The sequence below is a fragment of the Salvelinus namaycush genome, unplaced genomic scaffold, assembly GCF_016432855.1.
Source record: "Salvelinus namaycush isolate Seneca unplaced genomic scaffold, SaNama_1.0 Scaffold1044, whole genome shotgun sequence".
NCBI classification, from domain to species: domain Eukaryota; kingdom Metazoa; phylum Chordata; class Actinopteri; order Salmoniformes; family Salmonidae; genus Salvelinus; species Salvelinus namaycush.
This window is the reverse complement of record NW_024057725.1, coordinates 40,001-55,000: the sequence shown is the minus strand read 5'-3', so window position 1 is coordinate 55,000 and position 15,000 is coordinate 40,001.

Here is a 15,000-nt window from a genome sequence, read left to right as displayed (position 1 = left end):
TGACCCAGTCAGGGGTCTGGCACCTATGGCACTTATGAAAGGTTTAAAGTGCCAAGTGCCAAGTGCCAAGTGCCACAGGGCTCCAGGGGGGGCAGTGCACACCTAATGTTACCCCGGTCAGAGTGCCTCTTGCCCGGCATAGTATTTAATGTGTGTAGCCCTTTATTCTTTAAAAATGACCCAGTCAGGGGTCTGGCACCTATGGCACTTATGAAAGGTTTAAAGTGCCAAGTGCCAAGTGCCAAGTGCCACAGGGCTCCAGGGGGGCAGTGCACACCTAATGTTACCCCGGTCAGAGTGCCTCTTGCCCGGCATAGTATTTAATGTGTGTAGCCCTTTATTCTTTAAAAATGACCCAGTCAGGGGTCTGGCACCTATGGCACTTATGAAAGGTTTAAAGTGCCAAGTGCCAAGTGCCAAGTGCCACAGGGCTCCAGGGGGGCAGTGCACACCTAATGTTACCCCGGTCAGAGTGCCTCTTGCCCGGCATAGTATTTAATGTGTGTAGCCCTTTATTCTTTAAAAATGACCCAGTCAGGGGTCTGGCACCTATGGCACTTATGAAAGGTTTAAAGTGCCAAGTGCCAAGTGCCAAGTGCCACAGGGCTCCAGGGGGGCAGTGCACACCTAATGTTACCCCGGTCAGAGTGCCTCTTGCCCGGCATAGTATTTAATGTGTGTAGCCCTTTATTCTTTAAAAATGACCCAGTCAGGGGTCTGGCACCTATGGCACTTATGAAAGGTTTAAAGTGCCAAGTGCCAAGTGCCAAGTGCCACAGGGCTCCAGGGGGGCAGTGCACACCTAATGTTACCCCGGTCAGAGTGCCTCTTGCCCGGCATAGTATTTAATGTGTGTAGCCCTTTATTCTTTAAAATGACCCAGTCAGGGGTCTGGCACCTATGGCACTTATGAAAGGTTTAAAGTGCCAAGTGCCAAGTGCCAAGTGCCACAGGGCTCCAGGGGGGCAGTGCACACCTAATGTTACCCCGGTCAGAGTGCCTCTTGCCCGGCATAGTATTTAATGTGTGTAGCCCTTTATTCTTTAAAAATGACCCAGTCAGGGGTCTGGCACCTATGGCACTTATGAAAGGTTTAAAGTGCCAAGTGCCAAGTGCCAAGTGCCACAGGGCTCCAGGGGGGCAGTGCACACCTAATGTTACCCCGGTCAGAGTGCCTCTTGCCCGGCATAGTATTTAATGTGTGTAGCCCTTTATTCTTTAAAAATGACCCAGTCAGGGGTCTGGCACCTATGGCACTTATGAAAGGTTTAAAGTGCCAAGTGCCAAGTGCCAAGTGCCACAGGGCTCCAGGGGGGCAGTGCACACCTAATGTTACCCCGGTCAGAGTGCCTCTTGCCCGGCATAGTATTTAATGTGTGTAGCCCTTTATTCTTTAAAAATGACCCAGTCAGGGGTCTGGCACCTATGGCACTTATGAAAGGTTTAAAGTGCCAAGTGCCAAGTGCCAAGTGCCACAGGGCTCCAGGGGGGCAGTGCACACCTAATGTTACCCCGGTCAGAGTGCCTCTTGCCCGGCATAGTATTTAATGTGTGTAGCCCTTTATTCTTTAAAAATGACCCAGTCAGGGGTCTGGCACCTATGGCACTTATGAAAGGTTTAAAGTGCCAAGTGCCAAGTGCCAAGTGCCACAGGGCTCCAGGGGGGCAGTGCACACCTAATGTTACCCCGGTCAGAGTGCCTCTTGCCCGGCATAGTATTTAATGTGTGTAGCCCTTTATTCTTTAAAAATGACCCAGTCAGGGGTCTGGCACCTATGGCACTTATGAAAGGTTTAAAGTGCCAAGTGCCAAGTGCCAAGTGCCACAGGGCTCCAGGGGGGCAGTGCACACCTAATGTTACCCCGGTCAGAGTGCCTCTTGCCCGGCATAGTATTTAATGTGTGTAGCCCTTTATTCTTTAAAAATGACCCAGTCAGGGGTCTGGCACCTATGGCACTTATGAAAGGTTTAAAGTGCCAAGTGCCAAGTGCCAAGTGCCACAGGGCTCCAGGGGGGCAGTGCACACCTAATGTTACCCCGGTCAGAGTGCCTCTTGCCCGGCATAGTATTTAATGTGTGTAGCCCTTTATTCTTTAAAAATGACCCAGTCAGGGGTCTGGCACCTATGGCACTTATGAAAGGTTTAAAGTGCCAAGTGCCAAGTGCCAAGTGCCACAGGGCTCCAGGGGGGCAGTGCACACCTAATGTTACCCCGGTCAGAGTGCCTCTTGCCCGGCATAGTATTTAATGTGTGTAGCCCTTTATTCTTTAAAAATGACCCAGTCAGGGGTCTGGCACCTATGGCACTTATGAAAGGTTTAAAGTGCCAAGTGCCAAGTGCCAAGTGCCACAGGGCTCCAGGGGGGCAGTGCACACCTAATGTTACCCCGGTCAGAGTGCCTCTTGCCCGGCATAGTATTTAATGTGTGTAGCCCTTTATTCTTTAAAAATGACCCAGTCAGGGGTCTGGCACCTATGGCACTTATGAAAGGTTTAAAGTGCCAAGTGCCAAGTGCCAAGTGCCACAGGGCTCCAGGGGGGCAGTGCACACCTAATGTTACCCCGGTCAGAGTGCCTCTTGCCCGGCATAGTATTTAATGTGTGTAGCCCTTTATTCTTTAAAAATGACCCAGTCAGGGGTCTGGCACCTATGGCACTTATGAAAGGTTTAAAGTGCCAAGTGCCAAGTGCCAAGTGCCACAGGGCTCCAGGGGGGCAGTGCACACCTAATGTTACCCCGGTCAGAGTGCCTCTTGCCCGGCATAGTATTTAATGTGTGTAGCCCTTTATTCTTTAAAAATGACCCAGTCAGGGGTCTGGCACCTATGGCACTTATGAAAGGTTTAAAGTGCCAAGTGCCAAGTGCCAAGTGCCACAGGGCTCCAGGGGGGCAGTGCACACCTAATGTTACCCCGGTCAGAGTGCCTCTTGCCCGGCATAGTATTTAATGTGTGTAGCCCTTTATTCTTTAAAAATGACCCAGTCAGGGGTCTGGCACCTATGGCACTTATGAAAGGTTTAAAGTGCCAAGTGCCAAGTGCCAAGTGCCACAGGGCTCCAGGGGGGCAGTGCACACCTAATGTTACCCCGGTCAGAGTGCCTCTTGCCCGGCATAGTATTTAATGTGTGTAGCCCTTTATTCTTTAAAAATGACCCAGTCAGGGGTCTGGCACCTATGGCACTTATGAAAGGTTTAAAGTGCCAAGTGCCAAGTGCCAAGTGCCACAGGGCTCCAGGGGGGCAGTGCACACCTAATGTTACCCCGGTCAGAGTGCCTCTTGCCCGGCATAGTATTTAATGTGTGTAGCCCTTTATTCTTTAAAAATGACCCAGTCAGGGGTCTGGCACCTATGGCACTTATGAAAGGTTTAAAGTGCCAAGTGCCAAGTGCCAAGTGCCACAGGGCTCCAGGGGGGCAGTGCACACCTAATGTTACCCCGGTCAGAGTGCCTCTTGCCCGGCATAGTATTTAATGTGTGTAGCCCTTTATTCTTTAAAAATGACCCAGTCAGGGGTCTGGCACCTATGGCACTTATGAAAGGTTTAAAGTGCCAAGTGCCAAGTGCCAAGTGCCACAGGGCTCCAGGGGGGCAGTGCACACCTAATGTTACCCCGGTCAGAGTGCCTCTTGCCCGGCATAGTATTTAATGTGTGTAGCCCTTTATTCTTTAAAAATGACCCAGTCAGGGGTCTGGCACCTATGGCACTTATGAAAGGTTTAAAGTGCCAAGTGCCAAGTGCCAAGTGCCACAGGGCTCCAGGGGGGCAGTGCACACCTAATGTTACCCCGGTCAGAGTGCCTCTTGCCCGGCATAGTATTTAATGTGTGTAGCCCTTTATTCTTTAAAATGACCCAGTCAGGGGTCTGGCACCTATGGCACTTATGAAAGGTTTAAAGTGCCAAGTGCCAAGTGCCAAGTGCCACAGGGCTCCAGGGGGGCAGTGCACACCTAATGTTACCCCGGTCAGAGTGCCTCTTGCCCGGCATAGTATTTAATGTGTGTAGCCCTTTATTCTTTAAAAATGACCCAGTCAGGGGTCTGGCACCTATGGCACTTATGAAAGGTTTAAAAGTGCCAAGTGCCAAGTGCCAAGTGCCACAGGGCTCCAGGGGGGCAGTGCACACCTAATGTTACCCCGGTCAGAGTGCCTCTTGCCCGGCATAGTATTTAATGTGTGTAGCCCTTTATTCTTTAAAAATGACCCAGTCAGGGGTCTGGCACCTATGGCACTTATGAAAGGTTTAAAGTGCCAAGTGCCAAGTGCCAAGTGCCACAGGGCTCCAGGGGGGCAGTGCACACCTAATGTTACCCCGGTCAGAGTGCCTCTTGCCCGGCATAGTATTTAATGTGTGTAGCCCTTTATTCTTTAAAAAATGACCCAGTCAGGGGTCTGGCACCTATGGCACTTATGAAAGGTTTAAAGTGCCAAGTGCCAAGTGCCAAGTGCCACAGGGCTCCAGGGGGGCAGTGCACACCTAATGTTACCCGGTCAGAGTGCCTCTTGCCCGGCATAGTATTTAATGTGTGTAGCCCTTTATTCTTTAAAAATGACCCAGTCAGGGGTCTGGCACCTATGGCACTTATGAAAGGTTTAAAGTGCCAAGTGCCAAGTGCCAAGTGCCACAGGGCTCCAGGGGGGCAGTGCACAACCTAATGTTACCCCGGTCAGAGTGCCTCTTGCCCGGCATAGTATTTAATGTGTGTAGCCCTTTATTCTTTAAAAATGACCCAGTCAGGGGTCTGGCACCTATGGCACTTATGAAAGGTTTAAAGTGCCAAGTGCCAAGTGCCAAGTGCCACAGGGCTCCAGGGGGGCAGTGCACACCTAATGTTACCCCGGTCAGAGTGCCTCTTGCCCGGCATAGTATTTAATGTGTGTAGCCCTTTATTCTTTAAAAATGACCCAGTCAGGGGTCTGGCACCTATGGCACTTATGAAAGGTTTTAAAGTGCCAAGTGCCAAGTGCCAAGTGCCACAGGCTCCAGGGGGGCAGTGCACACCTAATGTTACCCCGGTCAGAGTGCCTCTTGCCCGGCATAGTATTTAATGTGTGTAGCCCTTTATTCTTTAAAAATGACCCAGTCAGGGGTCTGGCACCTATGGCACTTATGAAAGGTTTAAAGTGCCAAGTGCCAAGTGCCAAGTGCCACAGGGCTCCAGGGGGGCAGTGCACACCTAATGTTACCCCGGTCAGAGTGCCTCTTGCCCGGCATAGTATTTAATGTGTGTAGCCCTTTATTCTTTAAAAATGACCCAGTCAGGGGTCTGGCACCTATGGCACTTATGAAAGGTTTAAAGTGCCAAGTGCCAAGTGCCAAGTGCCACAGGGCTCCAGGGGGGCAGTGCACACCTAATGTTACCCCGGTCAGAGTGCCTCTTGCCCGGCATAGTATTTAATGTGTGTAGCCCTTTATTCTTTAAAAATGACCCAGTCAGGGGTCTGGCACCTATGGCACTTATGAAAGGTTTAAAGTGCCAAGTGCCAAGTGCCAAGTGCCACAGGGCTCCAGGGGGGCAGTGCACACCTAATGTTACCCCCGGTCAGAGTGCCTCTTGCCCGGCATAGTATTTAATGTGTGTAGCCCTTTATTCTTTAAAAATGACCCAGTCAGGGGTCTGGCACCTATGGCACTTATGAAAGGTTTAAAGTGCCAAGTGCCAAGTGCCAAGTGCCACAGGGCTCCAGGGGGGCAGTGCACACCTAATGTTACCCCGGTCAGAGTGCCTCTTGCCCGGCATAGTATTTAATGTGTGTAGCCCTTTATTCTTAAAATGACCCAGTCAGGGGTCTGGCACCTATGGCACTTATGAAAGGTTTAAAGTGCCAAGTGCCAAGTGCCAAGTGCCACAGGGCTCCAGGGGGGCAGTGCACACCTAATGTTACCCCGGTCAGAGTGCCTCTTGCCCGGCATAGTATTTAATGTGTGTAGCCCTTTATTCTTTAAAAATGACCCAGTCAGGGGTCTGGCACCTATGGCACTTATGAAAGGTTTAAAGTGCCAAGTGCCAAGTGCCAAGTGCCACAGGGCTCCAGGGGGGCAGTGCACACATAATGTTACCCCAGTCAGAGTGCCTCTTGCCCGGCATAGTATGTAATGTGTATACCCCTGAAATCCTATGCAATTACCCACAAAATTGTATCCCGGTCAAAGTGCCTCTAGCCCGGCATAGTATTTAATGTGTATAGCCCTGAAATCCTAAGTGCTTCTAGCTTACCCTATCCAATGTGCCATCATGTGGACACTCACAGGTGGTTCGGAATGATGTTCTAGCCCGGCATAGTATTTCTTGAAATCCTATGCAATTACCATTCCGTTCTAGCCCGGCATAGTATTTCATGAAATCCTATGCAATTACCATTCTATGACACTTATGGAAGTGCCAAGTGGCTCCATGGGCAGTGCACACGTAATTGTATCCCAGTCAAAGTGCCTCTAGCCCGGCATAGTATTTAATGTGTATAGCCCTAGGCATTACGGCATTCTGGCATTAAACAACGACCTTGTTAGGGTTAGGGTAAGGGTTAGGGTAAGGGCATTACGGTATTCTGGCATTCTGGTAAGGGTTAGGCATTACGGCATGGGTTAGGCATTACGGCATGGGTTAGGCATTACGGCATGGGTTAGGGTTAATTATGGTACTTACCTTGTCATTGAAATCCGATCACCTCACCTGGGTCTCGAACCCCGATCTCCTGAGTGATAGTCGGGCGCTCTACACACTGAGCCAAGCACACTCCTGGGAGTAGAGCAGAAACTAGGTTGCCTTGGCCTTTCAAGACCTTCTTTAGGGGGGTAAAATGAGAGCAGTGAGTTCCCGTCACATGGGACTCGAACAGCCTCGAACATGATCGCTGGCTTAGGTCGTTCGGTGCTGTACCACCGCCATCAGTGTCCTGGGAGTTTAGCAGAAACTAGGTTGCCTTGGCCTTTCAAGACCTTCTTTAGGGGGGGTAAAATGAGAGCAATTAGTGTGCCTCACCTGGGTCTCGAACCCCGGTCTCCTGAGTGATAGTCGGGGGCTCTAACACACTGAGCCAAGCACACTCATGGGAGTAGAGCAGAAACTAGGTTGCCTTGGCCTTTCAAGACCTTCTTTAAGGGGGGGTAAAATGAGAGCAATTAGTGTGCCTCACCTGGGTCTCGAACCCCGGTCTCCTGAGTGATAGTCGGGGGCTCTACACACTGAGCCAAGCACACTCATGGGAGTAGAGCAGAAACTAGGTTGCCTTGGCCTTTCAAGACCTTCTTTAGGGGGGGTAAAATGAGAGCAATTAGTGTGCCTCACCTGGGTCTCGACCCCGGTCTCCTGAGTGATAGTCGGGGGCTCTACACACTGAGCCAAGCACACTCATGGAGTAGAGCAGAAACTAGGTTGCCTTGGCCTTTCAAGACCTTCTTTAGGGGGGGTAAAATGAGAGCAATTAGTGGCCTCACCTGGGTCTCGAACCCCGGTCTCCTGAGTGATAGTCGGGGGCTCTACACACTGAGCCAAGCACACTCATGGGAGTAGAGCAGAAACTAGGTTGCCTTGGCCTTTCAAGACCTTCTTTAGGGGGGGTAAAATGAGAGCAATTAGTGTGCCTCACCTGGGTCTCGAACCCCGGTCTCCTGAGTGATAGTCGGGGGCTCTACACACTGAGCCAAGCACACTCATGGGAGTAGAGCAGAAACTAGGTTGCCTTGGCCTTTCAAGACCTTCTTTAGGGGGGGTAAAATGAGAGCAATTAGTGTGCCTCACCTGGGTCTCGAACCCCGGTCTCCTGAGTGATAGTCGGGGGGCTCTACACACTGAGCCAAGCACACTCATGGGAGTATAGCGGAAACTAGGTGGCCTTGGCCTTTCAATTTCCCTCCAGTCCAATTAACAATGCCACGCCTGTATCCACACCTGGCTATAATTAGGACCCATGATTAGAGTTCGGCTTCTTGGCAGACACAAACATACACGGAGGAAGGCAGGCAGGAGAGAGAAGCTATGTACAGCAAACAACGACATGACTGTGGACTTTGTACCAAGACGCATATCGCGCGGCTCGACAAACATTTTAAGACTGTCCATGGACTTAAGATTAAGACGTTATCATGGAAGCACGCTGTGCAATCTAGCCGGGTTTCGACTGATATAGAGCTGCCTAACAACGACATTGAACAGCGGCTGGAGCCCGGTGACGACTCTGGGTTTATGCAGTCTGTTGACAGCGATTGTTCCCCGGAGAAGCAACTGAGTGGCGAGAGTGAGCAGTCGGCGGTGCAGTCAACCAGTCCTATCGGTGGTGAACAACGCCCGGAACCGAGGGAGCAAGCCTGCGTCGTGTCGACATCCACCAACTCCGACAGTGATGAAGACGCCGGTGTGTCGCCAATGAATCAAGGTTGGAATACTCTAATTTTTAAAGACTATGCGACCTTTACTAATGGTATCAACCCTTCGGTTAAACGCATTGATAATAGTCGCAGCAGTCTGTCCCGAGTACGGGAATTCCTCTACATTATGTCCGAGGGCAAACTCGATGAAGGACTGTGTTTTCTGGACAGCTACATGCGTGTGTATGACTGGTATGGGCAGATTGAAGGCCGTGGTTTGGCACCATCCACGTTAAAAATGTACCGATCCGATGTTCGAAGTTTCCTGAAATATCTTATAGAGTTCCGGCCGCAAAATATGCAATGTGAAGTCAGTATGATTCGAAAAATGTTACTATGCTTTGCAAAGATGGACAGGAGTTCTAGGCAGAGTCAGGCAACGCACAAGGCACAATTTCGCAGACGCTGCAGGGACGAGGTGCTCAGCGCTGCTGATTTAAACCGATTTGTTGAGTTAAGTAATCAATCTATTCCTGCTGTTCTCAGTAGGCTGGAAGTGCGAGCCACCTCCTCTGACAGACGCAGGTTTGCGGCTCTCATGTCCAGCCGGTTGGCCATATTTAATGGCACTCGACGATCCCCAGTCACCATGTTCAGTGAGAGTGATTTTACAGAAGTATCCTTGGAAAGTGGGGGTTATCAGATGTGCGTTGCAAGCCACAAAACGAACTCCAGCTTCGGGGAGTGCAGAATAGTTCTATCGCAGGAGGAATACACTTGGCTTAAACAATTCCATGCGATCCGGCCTCATCTGAGTGGAATTACCCCAGACACAACACTCTTCTTTTTCACATCCTGCGGGAAACCATACCTTAATCTCTGTGCATTTGTGGGAAAGATTTTTGCAGAGTTCGGCATTGGAAGTAAAGTGACATTTGGAACAATTCGACGAAGCATTGCAACACTGAACTTTAACCATGGGTCGGTTACAGACCGGGGAACTGTGGCTGACCATATGTGTCACTCTCTGGAAACACAGTCACGTTACTACCGTTACCATAATTTGCCTCGTAACGCAAGCCAAGCTCGGACATTAATTGAGAGACAAATCAATCAATGAAGAACTCAAAATAAATATAATATTTTTGCAATTAATCCTTGTCTTTGTGTGTCATTTTCATTCTATTTCAATAGGAGCACCTAGTAACCCAAAAATAATACCAGGTGCACTCATTCGATTTCAATAGGAGCACCTGGTAACCCAAAAATAATACCAGGTGCACGGAGGGGAGGATGAGTACAGACCTTATTTTTTAAAAGCTCCATAAATCCTTAGGCCGGTGGCCACTGACTTGTGCCCGTAGTATGGTGCTCCCATAGCGGGCATGGGTGTGGGCAGGCCCTTTAAATTCATTTTCATTCGATTTAAATAGGGGCACCTGGTAACCCAAAAAGAGGGCACTCTGTCGTTTTTCCTGAAAAGTTCAACTTAGAAAGTATTCAGACCTTATTTTTTAAAAGCTCCATAAATCCCTTAGGCCGGTGCCTACTGACTTGTGCCCGTAGTATGGTGCTCCCATAGCGGGCATGGGTGTGGGCAGGCCTTTAAATTCATTTTCATTCGATTTAAATAGGGGCACCTGGTAACCCAAACTAACATAAGGTGGTGTCAGTGTTGAGGATGCGGACAGACATTTTATATAAAAGCTCCATAAATCCCTTAGGCCGGTGGCCACTGACTTGTGCCCGTAGTATGGTGCTCCCATAGCGGGCATGGGTGTGGGCAGGCCCTTTAAATTCATTTTCATTCGATTTAAATAGGGGCACCTGGTAACCCAAAAAGAGGGCACTCTGTCGTTTTTCCTGAAAAGTTCAACTTAGAAAGTATTCAGACCTTATTTTTTAAAAGCTCCATAAATCCCTTAGGCCGGTGCCTACTGACTTGTGCCCGTAGTATGGTGCTCCCATAGCGGGCATGGGTGTGGGCAGGCCCTTTAAATTCATTTTCATTCGATTTAAATAGGGGCACCTGGTAACCCAAACTAACATAAGGTGGTGTCAGTGTTGAGGATGCGGACAGACATTTTATATAAAAGCTCCATAAATCCCTTAGGCCGGTGGCCACTGACTTGTGCCCGTAGTATGGTGCTCCCATAGCGGGCATGGGTGTGGGCAGGCCCTTTAAATTCATTTTCATTCGATTTCAATAGCGGCACCTGGTAACCCAAAAAGAGGGCACTCTGTCGTTTTTCCTGAAAAGTTCAACTTAGAAAGTATTCAGACCTTATTTTTAAAAGCTCCATAAATCCCTTAGGCCGGTGCCTACTGACTTGTGCCCGTAGTATGGTGCTCCCATAGCGGGCATGGGTGTGGGCAGGCCCTTTAAATTCATTTTCATTCGATTTAAATAGGGGCACCTGGTAACCCAAACTAACATAAGGTGGTGTCAGTGTTGAGGATGCGGACAGACATTTTATATAAAAGCTCCATAAATCCCTTAGGCCGGTGCCTACTGACTTGTGCCCGTAGTATGGTGCTCCCATAGCGGGCATGGGTGTGGGCAGGCCCTTTAAATTCATTTTCATTCGATTTCAATAGCGGCACCTGGTAACCCAAAAAGAGGGCACTCTGTCGTTTTTCCTGAAAAGTTCAACTTAGAAAGTATTCAGACCTTATTTTTTAAAAGCTCCATAAATCCCTTAGGCCGGTGCCTACTGACTTGTGCCCGTAGTATGGTGCTCCCATAGCGGGCATGGGTGTGGGCAGGCCCTTTAAATTCATTTTCATTCGATTTCAATAGCGGCACCTGGTAACCCAAACTAACATAAGGTGGTGTCAGTGTTGAGGATGCGGACAGACATTTTATATAAAAGCTCCATAAATCCCTTAGGCCGGTGCCTACTGACTTGTGCCCGTAGTATGGTGCTCCCATAGCGGGCATGGGTGTGGCAGGCCCTTTAAATTCATTTTCATTCGATTTCAATAGCGGCACCTGGTAACCCAAAAGAGGGCACTCTGTCGTTTTTCCTGAAAAGTTCAACTTAGAAAGTATTCAGACCTTATTTTTTAAAAGCTCCATAAATCCCTTAGGCCGGTGCCTACTGACTTGTGCCCGTAGTATGGTGCTCCCATAGCGGGCATGGGTGTGGGCAGGCCCTTTAAATTCATTTTCATTCGATTTAAATAGGGGCACCTGGTAACCCAAACTAACATAAGGTGGTGTCAGTGTTGAGGATGCGACAGACATTTTATATAAAAGCTCCATAAATCCCTTAGGCCGGTGCCTACTGACTTGTGCCCGTAGTATGGTGCTCCCATAGCGGGCATGGGTGTGGGCAGGCCCTTTAAATTCATTTTCATTCGATTTCAATAGCGGCACCTGGTAACCCAAAAAGAGGGCACTCTGTCGTTTTCCTGAAAAGTTCAACTTAGAAAGTATTCAGACCTTATTTTTTAAAAGCTCCATAAATCCCTTAGGCCGGTGCCTACTGACTTGTGCCCGTAGTATGGTGCTCCCATAGCGGGCATGGGTGTGGGCAGGCCCTTTAAATTCATTTTCATTCGATTTCAATAGCGGCACCTGGTAACCCAAACTAACATAAGGTGGTGTCAGTGTTGAGGATGCGGACAGACTATTTTATATAAAAGCTCCATAAATCCCTTAGGCCGGTGCCTACTGACTTGTGCCCGTAGTATGGTGCTCCCATAGCGGGCATGGGTGTGGGCAGGCCTATTAAAATTCAGTTTTCATTCGATTTCAATAGCGGCACCTGGTAACCCAAAAAGAGGGCACTCTGTCGTTTTTCCTGAAAAGTTCAACTTAGAAGTATTCGGACCTTATTTTTTAAAAGCTCCATAAATCCCTTAGGCCGGTGCCTACTGACTTGTGCCCGTAGTATGGTGCTCCCATATCGGGCATGGGTGTGGGCAGGCTATTAAAAGTCGTTTTCATTCGATTTCAATAGGGGCACCTGGTAACCCAAAAAGAGGGCACTCTGTCGTTTTTCCTGAAAAGTTCAACATAGAATATTTTCGGACTTTTTTTGAAAAGCTCCATAAATCCCTTAGGCCGGTGCCTACTGACTTGTGCCCGTAGTATGGTGCTCCCATATCGGGCATGGGTGTGGGCAGGCTATTAAAAGTCGTTTTCATTCGATTTCAATAGGGGCACCTGGTAACCCAAAAGAGGGCACTCTGTCGTTTTTCCTGAAAAGTTCAACATAGAATATTTTCGGACTTTTTTTGAAAAGCTCCATAAATCCCTTAGGCCGGTGCCTACTGACTTGTGCCCGTAGTATGGTGCTCCCATATCGGGCATGGGTGTGGGCAGGCTATTAAAAGTCGTTTTCATTCGATTTCAATAGGGGCACCTGGTAACCCAAAAAGAGGGCACTCTGTCGTTTTTCCTGAAAAGTTCAACATAGAATATTTTCGGACTTTTTTTGAAAAGCTCCATAAATCCCTTAGGCCGGTGCCTACTGACTTGTGCCCGTAGTATGGTGCTCCCATATCGGGCATGGGTGTGGGCAGGCTATTAAAAGTCGTTTTCATTCGATTTCAATAGGGGCACCTGGTAACCCAAAAAGAGGGCACTCTGTCGTTTTTCCTGAAAAGTTCAACATAGAATATTTTCGGACTTTTTTTGAAAAGCTCCATAAATCCCTTAGGCCGGTGCCTACTGACTTGTGCCCGTAGTATGGTGCTCCCATATCGGGCATGGGTGTGGGCAGGCTATTAAAAGTCGTTTTCATTCGATTTCAATAGGGGCACCTGGTAACCCAAAAAGAGGGCACTCTGTCGTTTTTCCTGAAAAGTTCAACATAGAATATTTTCGGACTTTTTTTGAAAAGCTCCATAAATCCCTTAGGCCGGTGCCTACTGACTTGTGCCCGTAGTATGGTGCTCCCATATCGGGCATGGGTGTGGGCAGGCTATTAAAAGTCGTTTTCATTCGATTTCAATAGGGGCACCTGGTAACCCAAAAAGAGGGCACTCTGTCGTTTTTCCTGAAAAGTTCAACATAGAATATTTTCGGACTTTTTTTGAAAAGCTCCATAAATCCCTTAGGCCGGTGCCTACTGACTTGTGCCCGTAGTATGGTGCTCCCATATCGGGCATGGGTGTGGGCAGGCTATTAAAAGTCGTTTTCATTCGATTTCAATAGGGGCACCTGGTAACCCAAAAAGAGGGCACTCTGTCGTTTTTCCTGAAAAGTTCAACATAGAATATTTTCGGACTTTTTTTGAAAAGCTCCATAAATCCCTTAGGCCGGTGCCTACTGACTTGTGCCCGTAGTATGGTGCTCCCATATCGGGCATGGGTGTGGGCAGGCTATTAAAAGTCGTTTTCATTCGATTTCAATAGGGGCACCTGGTAACCCAAAAAGAGGGCACTCTGTCGTTTTTCCTGAAAAGTTCAACATAGAATATTTTCGGACTTTTTTTGAAAAGCTCCATAAATCCCTTAGGCCGGTGCCTACTGACTTGGGCCCCTACTATGGTGCTCCCATATCGGGCATGGGCGTGGGCAGGCCCTTAAAAGTCGTTTTCATTCGATTTCAATAGCGGCACCTGGTAACCCAAAAAGAGGGCACTCTGTCGTTTTTCCTGAATAATTCAACATAGAATATTTTCGGACTTTTTTTGAAAAGCTCCATAAATCCCTTAGGCCGGTGCCTACTGACTTGGGCCCCTACTATGGTGCTCCCATATCGGGCATGGGTGTGGGCAGGCCCTTAAAAGTCGTTTTCATTCGATTTCAATAGCGGCACCTGGTAACCCAAACTAACATAAGGTGGTGTCAGTAGTGCGGGTGACTACATACATTTTTGAAAAGCTCCATAAATCCTTTAGGCCGGTGCCTACTGACTTGTGCCCGTAGTATGGTGCTCCCATAGCGGGCATGGGTGTCTGCAGGTCATTTAAATTCGTTTTCATTCGATTTCAATAGGGGCACCTGGTAACCCAAAAAGAGGGCACTCTGTCGTTTTTCCTGAAAAGTTCAACTTAGAAAGTATTCAGACCTTATTTTTTAAAAGCTCCATAAATCTTTTAGGCCGGTGGCCACTGACTTGTGCCCGTAGTATGGTGCTCCCATAGCGGGCATGGGTGTGGGCAGGCCCTTAAAATTCATTTTCATTCGATTAGAATAGGAGCACCTGGTAACCCAAAAAATAATACCAGGTGCACGGAGGGGAGGATGAGTACAGACATTTTATATAAAAGCTCCATAAATCCCTTAGGCCGGTGGCCACTGACTTGTGCCCCTACTATGGTGCTCCCATAGCGGGCATGGGTGTCTGCAGGTCATTTAAATTCGTTTTCATTCGATTTCAATAGGGGCACCTGGTAACCCAAAAAGTGGGCACTCTGTCGTTTTTCCTGAGTAGTTCAACATATAAAGTATTCAGACCTTATTTTTTAAAAGCTCCATAAATCTTTTAGGCCGGTGGCCACTGACTTGTGCCCGTAGTATGGTGCTCCCATAGCGGGCATGGGTGTGGGCAGGTCATTTAAATTCATTTTCATTCGATTTCAATAGCAGCACCTGGTAACCCAAAAATAATACCAGGTGCACTCATTCGATTTCAATAGGAGCACCTGGTAACCCAAAAGAGGGCACTTAGCCGTTTTTCCTGAGTAGTTCAACATAGAATATTTTCGGACCTTTTTTGAAAAGCTCCATAAATCCCT